General features: G+C 40.8%; 1 pseudogene; it reads right to left on the minus strand.

Annotated features, from left to right (window-relative positions):
• Positions 1-3850: 3850 nt before the first annotated feature.
• Positions 3851-8655, minus strand: LOC118908129 (poly(A) polymerase alpha-like; annotated as a pseudogene).
• Positions 8656-9424: the final 769 nt, after the last annotated feature.

A 9424-nucleotide genomic window follows, 5' to 3' on the forward strand; every position in this document is an offset into this window, starting at 1 on the left:
CAACCTGTTTTCCCCAGTGTTCATATCATATATAACCATAGTACCATTATTAAAATCAGGAAATTAGCATTGGTATAATACTATGAATTAAATTATACACAGTATTTGAATTTCACCCATTTCCTCCCTAATATCCTTTTTTCTGTCCCAGGAGCCAGTCCAGAATCCCACATTGCATTTAGTTATCATGTCTCCATACTTCCCTCCAATCTGTGATTGTTCTGTAGTCTTTCCTTATCTTTCAGGACCTAACGCCTTTAAAGAGGACTGCTCAGTGATATTGTAGAATGGCCCTCATTTTGAGTTTGTCTGATGTGATAGATTGAGGTTACAAACTTTGGGAAGAACACCACAGAAGTGGTGTTGGACCTTTCTCAGAGCATAGTATCAGGCACAAATGGCGTCCAGGTATCTTACGATTGGTAAGGCTAACTTTGATTGCTTAGTGAAGAGGGTGTCTGCTATTATGATTAACACACATAATGTAGGGGGGTCACGGGGAAGGCAGTATAGCACAGAGAAGACAAGTAGTGACTATAGCATCTTACTATGCTGATGGACAGTGTCTGCAATGGGCTGTTGTGGGGGGACTTGATAATAGGGGTGAATGTAGTAACCACAATGTTGCTCTTCATAAGATTGTATATCAATGATACCTTAACAAAATTTTTTTAAAAAGTATGTCTGCTAGATTTTTTTGACCATAAAGTAACCCAACATCTTGGGGGAGAATCTTTGACATTATGCTCCTACAGTGTTTTCCTTCAAGCTTGGCCCCACTGATTTTAGCATCCATTGGTGGATCTTTCTTGGAATGGTGATGCTCTATTTCTTTCATTTTCTTCTACATTTTTAAAATTAGAATTCTTCTGTAAGAAAGACTTGTCCCATTTCCTCTTTTTAAAAGTTAATATTGTCAAGGATTCATTTTATTTTAAGGCTTAAATCAATTCTAGGGTTATTTACTCTGTAGTTCAAAGTCTTCCATCTTTGCCCTCTGGGAGTTCCTTCTATTTGGTTTTTGTGTCCTTTTGACAAACCCCCACCCCTTTTCAAGCACTTCCTTATTTTTTTGGATCATAAAATGTTCCAAGCTCATTTTGAATTTTTCCTGCCCAAACCTTGGAATCAATCACTTCTGCAAGACACCCTGGCTCCTTATACTGGAAAATGGCTATTGAGAAACTAAGATCTGGGTGCTAGGTTTTAATAGGAGTTTTTTACATGAACTTTTGACCAGAAAATGGTGATGTTGATTAAATTTTAACCTTTTCTTTGATTCATGGTCACTCTTTCTATACCAATTATTGAAGTGATACATTGATGACCTCAAGAATTACTGATATATATGAGGCTACTGGTCTTGACAGTAACTGACTCCATTCTATTTTCTATTTTTATGAATTTGAATATTTCAGACCCCCCATATAAGTGGAATCATACAGTTTTTTGTCTTTTGTGACTAGTGTATTTCACGGATCATAATGTCCTCAGGGTTCATCTGTGTTGTAACATGTGACAGGATTTCCTTCCTTTTCAAGGAATATATTTTTGTTTTAAGGAATAATATTCCATCGTATAGGTGGACCACATTTTCTTCATCTGTTCATCCACTGAAGGATATTGGAGTTGTTCTATTATCCTCTTGGCTATTGTGAATAATACTGCAATGAACATGGTATACAAATATCTCTTTGAGATCCTGTTTTCAATTCTTTTGGATAAACACCCAAAAGTAGGATTGCTGGATCATATGGTAGTTCTATTTTTACTTTTTGAGTAAACTCCATACTGTTTTTCATGACAAAATTCTTGACTCCTCTTTTCCCTTTATTTCCATATCCCATCAGCTACCAAGTTACTTTTAATTTGTGCTTTTATGCCAGGGTGACATGCTGTGTCTTTCACACATGCTAACATATAAAGTTTAGCTGGAATTAGGATTGAGATGAGGGTTGAGGTGAGTAAAGTTTTCATCTCAGATGCAAAAAATTTAAGGGAGTGACAGAAATATTTGTCATCAAGATAAGTAATAACTGAATGCAATATTTAAAAAAAATCAAAATCAGTGCAAAAAATCCATTATGAACAAATGCCGAAATTTTAAATAAAGAAGTGTCTTGCTGAGCTATATTGGAGTCTGAGGCAAAAGGAAAATCCGGGTAACACTGATCTTATCTTTATTAAAACTTTTGTATTAAAATATTCATCTTGATGGCTGAGTTTTTGGTACTCCTTTAAATTTTGCACTCAGGCTGAGTACCTCTCCTGCCTCACCCTAATCCAGGCCCTGGCTTGGATACTCCAGGAGTGTTTAGGACAATTATCCTAGCCTTGCTTTTATGTTTAAAAATGCTGATGACAGTACACTGGGTTTTGTCTCTGACACCATCTTTGCTACTTTTCAGTTCCTCTTTTACTGAACACTTTAGTGTTGCTAAGCCATTGGGAAGCCCCTAAATAGGTTTTCCTTTTTGTACTTTTATCTTGTGAGCATATAGTAAGCCTGCTGTTTGGAAAGCCCTCCCCCCACTTGATAAATTCCAAGTCATTCATTTGATCCAGTTTATCCAACACCTCCTCTTTCAGTCTTTCAGTCTTTTTTTTATATCCCCACTTAGAATTTACTATTTACTTCCTTCTTCTGCTTATATTACAGTACCCAAAGCATCTCATTGCTATTATTTATCAGTGTATTAAAAAGAACAAAATGTTTTAAATTGGTTCCAGAACACCATTAGGGAGAAAATTATCTTTATGTCCTCTTTCAGGGCACAAGCCATTTTTACTTAGATACCAAAGACAAGGTGACTCCATGTCATTGGAGGTCTTGAGGATAGACACATTTTCATTTTCTAATGGACTGTGAGCTCCCTGAGAGCAGGAACTATGTCTTTTCCATCCTCTAATAGGTGTGTAGTGGACTTTCAATAACGTTTGACTAGAACTTGGACTCAGTGTGCTACCACTGTTCATATCACTCTAATCCCACAGGTTGTTGGTGGTAGATGTGGAACAAAAGAAACAAAAGACTATTAAGAGTTGTTTGGAAGACATGTTCTTCTTTAACAAAATTAAGATGTGGAAAAATAACCATCTGTGAACTTAGTGGAAATATAGTTAGCAGTGAGATATATGAACCCTGCTGCAGAGAGATGGGTGTGGAGCCAGAGACAGGAGGCTGGTTAAGGAGAAACTGCCGGTCTGTGCTGGCCCTCCCAGGGTAGGGGCACAGTTAATCCGAGGGGAAAGGCTTTGGGGGCATAGGAAAAGAAGGAAAGTGTTAGTAGCTGGCTATTCTCTAGGAAGGAAGGAAGGGAGGGAGGGAAGGAGGGAAGGGAGAGGAGGAAGGGAGGGAAGGAAAGGAAGAAGGGAAAGGGGGACTGGGAGAGAAGAAAAGACAAAAATAGAGAAAGAGGGAGAGAAAGAAAGTTGGGGTGATCAAATCTTATGAACATACTAATGATAAGCCTCCTGGAAAGGAAACCAAATAGGTATTTGCTAGTGAGAGTCATTATCTATGAAATCTTTTTAGCAGGGTGCACCTGCTCAGTCTAGAATGGCTTCTAAGACACACACTTGAAATCTGTGGGTCACGGGACACAGCTCCTTGGAAAATGACATGTAAATTACATAACTGTATGAGTATAAAGTTGAGATGTTTCATGACCCAAGTTGTTCTCTTTGCTGTAGTGATGACACACATCACTGGAGACCTCATATGTTACTTTAGCAAGAAAATGCCAGATTTTTTAGCAAGAAAGGAACAGAGAGCAGCTTTCATGGAGCAGGTCTCCAGGATTCACCTTACCTCACAATGACCTGTATTCTTGAAGGGATTAGTAACTCATTACTGGGAGAGATCTCTAATTCCTGTGAGTCTGGTTTGACAGTCTGACCTTTTGTGGTACTTCATCTTGAATACCTAACTCTTATACACAGTTCATATTTTCTTTATTTCCCTTAGGTTTAAGAAATGCTGCTTTAATTTTGAAGTAAATGAAATATTTGTAAATCCTTTAGCATTTGATACATAGTAAAGTGCTCAATAGCTATCAGCTTATCCTCCTCCTTGTTCTTTAGATGTGTAAACGTGCCTCAGTTATGCTGATGGAAAACGGGAAGAAAGAGGATGCCATGTGGTCATGGCATTCTGAAAACATTGCAAGATTCCACAAATACAAAAGCTTCAGATGAAGAACCTGTTAAATGTTTATACAGCCTTCCTTTCCTTTTTTGGAGATTTTTTCCATCAAAAACTCCGCTCTACTTGTTTCTAAAGAAGTTTCATGAGTTCAAAGAAATCACCATGAGTTCAGTAAGGCGGTGAGGATCACAAGTGGAAGGTCAGGGCTCATCCAGGCAGGGTTCCTTTCCTCTGTTAATGCCTGTCAGCAGCTCTCAGATTTGAGAGGCTAGGATACTTGATTTGTTAGTGCCCCAAGAGAGAATCTATCTTTTAGGGACAGATTCATGTTAACCGAACTCACAGAGGTTTAAAAATACAAACTCAAGGATCCATGTATTTATTTATATGAAAAACGGAGTCTTGAGGGAATAGGAGACATCCTTGTTCTCTGGCTGGCACATCCTCTAGAAGTGGTCTATTTGGAAAATTAGAGTCAAAAGGTCACTTGATGAGCAGGAATTCATTCAAAAAATTACATTTATATGCCTACTAAATACCAGAACCACTTGGGAACAGAGGCCACAACAGTCAATATTTATAAATCCCTGCCCATGAAGGGGGCATATGGCACATGCCTAAGGAAGAGGAGTCAAGAAATAAGTAAACAACAGTGACAGCTTTTTCAGAGACAAGTCCTATAAAGAAAATAAAACAAGTTAAGGAGATAGGATATACTGGGTGATGTTGGGAAGGCTTATTAGTTAGGAAATGCTCTCTGACAAGAAAAAGCCAGCCACATGAGCTGTGGCTGGGGAAATAGCAGGTGCAAAGGTCAGAAGCAGACAAAGTTTGTCAAGTTTGAAGAGCAGAAGAAAGGCCAGCATGTCTATAGGAAAGTGAGTGAGAGGCAGAGTAGTGGGTCACAAAGTAGAAGAGAAAAGTAGAGGTCATTTCTCATGGGGCTTTGAGGCTATCACAGGGAGTTAAGGCAATGTTCTATGTGCAGCTGGATGCAACTGGATGATTTCAGGCAGGGGAGTGACTTTATAAGTGATTGCATGGCAGCTGGGTGGACAACAGATGGAAGGGCAGTGGAAGCAAGGAGACCATTTAGAGGGTCACTGCAGTAGTCCAGATGGGAGATGATGGGGCTTGGAGAAAAAGGCATGGTGAAGACAGATTCAAACAACATTTTGGGGTTGCTGCTGATGGGGCTTCTTGACTGGATATCGAGGAAAGGAAAGAACCAAGAATGCCTCCTGGGTATGTGTAGTCAGGAAAAGGGTATTAATAGTACATGATTTGAATAGTTTAGATATCTGGCTGCATTAGTCTGCTGAATCCTTTGTTATTCCCACCTCCAAGAAAAGAGAGATGGGCCAGGACTCTCCTCCTTCTGGCACAGCGGAAGTGGAGGGGCTATCTTTTAACCCTTTGGTTACTATGCATCCATTCAGTTCACTCAACCACTATTTATTAAGCACTTCCTGCATGGCTAACACTGGGACTGTAGCAGTAGGGAAATAACACCATTAAATATCAACAGTAGGTTGGTAGAGTTTGTGCTCTGTGGACAAGAGTCATTCCCCATTCCTCCCTTCTCCTCTGTGCACCTCCCTTCAACCTCCCCCTCTGCTATAAAGCTTCCTTTGGGTCATCTGGCTACCAGTCCACCCTCTCCACCCACCCTTCTGCCTCCATCCCAACTGCACACTGGGCCAGCCTCAGCACTTGCTTGAGGAGCCCACCTCTAGCTGTGGACATTTGGCTCTTATGAATCTTCTCAGGCCAACCTGGCAAACCAAAGATCAATCATCTTGCAGATGAGGTGAGGCTGGGCTTTCTTCCCTCACAATCTAGGAGATGAACTGAGAGGCTGTAGGAAGCAGCAGAAATCACCATGAGTTCAGTACAACCAAGGTGTTTCATATTCTAAATACCTGTGTCCTTGAACAGCCAGCCTCCCTCTCATTATTTCCTACATCACGTCAGAGATGGGATTAGTGCTGACCAGACCTCAGATATTGTGTCTAGAATGGTCCCTTCCTGGGCATGAGCTCTTCCCTCTCCTCATTCTCAAATAAGAACACACCACTTTATATTTGTACAACATTTTGCAAGTTAAAACATGGTTTACCTACTTGACAAGATCTCATTTCATCTTTTAAAAACCCTGGGAAAGTAGACAGTGCAAATGTCATACACACAAATGGCTTGTCCATGGCCATACGGACTTTTAGTCTGGTGCTATCTTTACTGTGTCATATTGCCCTTTTGCACAAAGCTTTTTAAAGAGCATATTCTTATCAACATATCTGTATTAACATTCAGGTACATTAGATACATCTAAATATGGAAAATGCCCATAATTTGAGTATATGTTCCCACACCTGCTCTTCTCAAAGATGTATTCCTGGAAACTATCTGGTAAAACAGATCCAAGTTTCCCCTAGGAAAATGTAATCTCTGGGAATTATGTTGCTAACAGATGACTCAGTATCACGTGCATCACTGATTAGAATCAGAGTGTGTTCTACTGAACATAAGTGTCTAAAGACGATTTACCACTTAAAATGGTAAGTAATGGAATTTTAGAGTTAGAAGATAACAGTGAGGTTATCTAATGCAGCTCATTTATTTTGCAGATGAGGACTCTGAGACCCAGAGAAGTGAAATGATTGCCACAAGGTCATGCATACATATCTAAGTCAGGGAAGGGGCTGAGACCAGAAGGAAGTTTCTGGTTCCTGCCTAGTGTTTTTTCCACCGCTCCACTTGCCTCCCTTTTGAAAGTCCTACTTCTAAGCACACGTTATTTTGAAGAATTTCAGTGTGTGTGTTTGTTAGGGGGGAGGAGATTTCTTGTTTGACTTCTTTTGTTCCCTAAAACCTGAGGCATAAATCACAGAGGTTTTAAGTGAATGGTTTGATGAGTTTTGACAAAGGTAAACACCGGGACATTTGGTCTTTTAAGACACATCTATTAGCGGAATTGATGGCTGGTAGGATAGCTGTATATTTGAATTTTATAAGAAACTGTCAGTTTTTCAGAATGGCTATACTATTTTATATCCTACCAGCATTTATATAAGTTCGTTCCTCCACATCCTCACCAACACTTGTATGCTCATCTTTTAAATATTAACCATTCTAGCATGTGTGGTGCTACCTCATTATGGTTTTAGTTTGTATTTTCCTGATGATTAATGACATTGTACATCTTTTTATGACTAGTGTACTATTAGGTATACATAGGATAACTTATAAATCAAATGAATAAATAAGCTTAAGAGAGATGACTGTGTTACTTTTCTTGGAATTAGTGCATCCGCAGGGAAATTTGGATATTGTTTTTTTTTTTTTTAATGAATTCCTCAGGCAAGATTCAACTGATGTTTTCTTTTATTTCAACAAATTACTTGTGGAAAACTGATATATTCAGAAGTATGCCATTAGTGGTTCTTTCTAAAGTAGTTGTTCCAACAATTAAATATTTGATGATTTCAGTAAGGACATTAGTTATAAAAATTTAAGAGGGCAGGAATGGAGTAGAGGGAAAAGTGTGGCCTCTGAAGTCATAGACAAGGCCATTTTGACCCTGGCTCAGGTTCGTACAAGTTTCAGTTTTCTTGGCTGTAAGATGGAGATAAGGATAGGGTTTTTTTTTCAGTGTGTATTATTTTATTTTAATATAAACACATGCCATTTAGAAAATACCAAGAAAAATTTAAGTACAAGAGTTGATGCTATTGCATTTGGATAAAGCTGGCAAGTTCTTGATACTAACATAGCCCAGGAAGCACAACCGAGGAAACCTAACACATTGGAATAGACGTTGTGGCGTTTGGCCCCCAGTTTGATAGCTCTGAGTTAACTTGAAGTTGTCAATGTTTGGTACCAGATGTAAAATGTCATCAGTTACCCTGCAGCCATTAAGACTTCTGATGCATATTCTATCTAAGGTTTTAAGCAGACTGTCATCTTGCAAGTCTAAGTCTCTGGAACAGTCTGCAGGGCTAATCTGGTAAACAAAATATCAGTCTCTATCCCATCAAAACGGTTCGATAACTGTTATGAATGCCTCTTCAACATCTCTTAAATCTTTTACTTCTTCCTGTAATTTCAACTTATCCTAGAGTGAGGTTGAAAAAGTCACTTCGATCAGCCTGCCTTGGTGCAACACAAGCGCATCAGTATGAGCACCTTTTGTGTGCACTCCAAATCTGTGAGAGTCAAATGGAGAAATTTTTCCTCCAGCATTTTCGGTTACAGTTCGTGGAAGATCCTGGCTTTCACTGATTTCTCTTATCTCCCCTTTTGCCAGGTAATTTAACTTTCCCCAATTAAAATCCTGCCCTGCAGTTTTTCTTCCTCCTCAGAAACCCCAAAGGGCTTCAGAATCTCAGGTCATTTCGGTGTGAGAAGACAATAGTCGCCTTGGGGGCTGCCAAGCTGACAGGAGAGGTAGTGCCATCGCCCTTCTGCGCAGCTGTGGCCAGTCCTGCGCGGTAACTGGAAAGGCGTCTCCTGCGCCTGCGCCCGTGCCCGGCACCGCCCAGTCACCCCAGCCGGCAGCGGCCGCCCTGGGCACGATCCACTGAGGGGCACGGAGGGGGGCCTGCCTCAGCCCTGGGTCCAACCCCCGTGTTAGTTTTTGTATTGCTGCTCTAACGAGTTACCACAAACGTGGTGACTTAAGCAAATTTACCCTGCGACGTCAGAAGTCCCAAATGGGCCTCACAGGGCTAAAACCAGGACGGCAGCAGGGCTGTATCACCCCTCTTCCCTTGGTTTTCCAGCTTCTGGAGGCTGCCCGCTGTCCGTGGTGGTGGCCCATTCCACTTTGCAAGCACAATGGCGGCTTGGGTCAGCACCTCACTTTGTGAGTCGGCTCTCCCTGTCACACCTCTCCGACCCTGACTCCTGAATAGGGGTCCTGTGTTGCCATTGGGCCCACCTGGGCAATCCAGGAAGTCTCCCCAACTCGAGGTCCTTAACTCAATCTCATCTACCATGTAAGGTAATCTTTCGCCATGTAAGGTAAGTCACAAGTTCCAGATTAAGATGTAGACAGCTTTGGGGGGCCATGATTATTCTGTGAACCGCACCTACTTTATAAGGTTGTGAGGATTCAAAGTAAAGATATGTATGAGATCTGGTCATGGAAACTGTTCGGTGAGGAAAGCTGCCGTAAAAGCACACAAAGCACAGCACACAAGGCCTGGAGCTTGGTAAGGCCGCACGGCTTCTCTTGCCGTCCCTTCCTGCCTTGGAAAGGTCTGGAGAACATTGGTC

Source organism: Manis pentadactyla, chromosome 7 (genome assembly GCF_030020395.1).
Source record: "Manis pentadactyla isolate mManPen7 chromosome 7, mManPen7.hap1, whole genome shotgun sequence".
NCBI lineage: Eukaryota > Metazoa > Chordata > Mammalia > Pholidota > Manidae > Manis > Manis pentadactyla.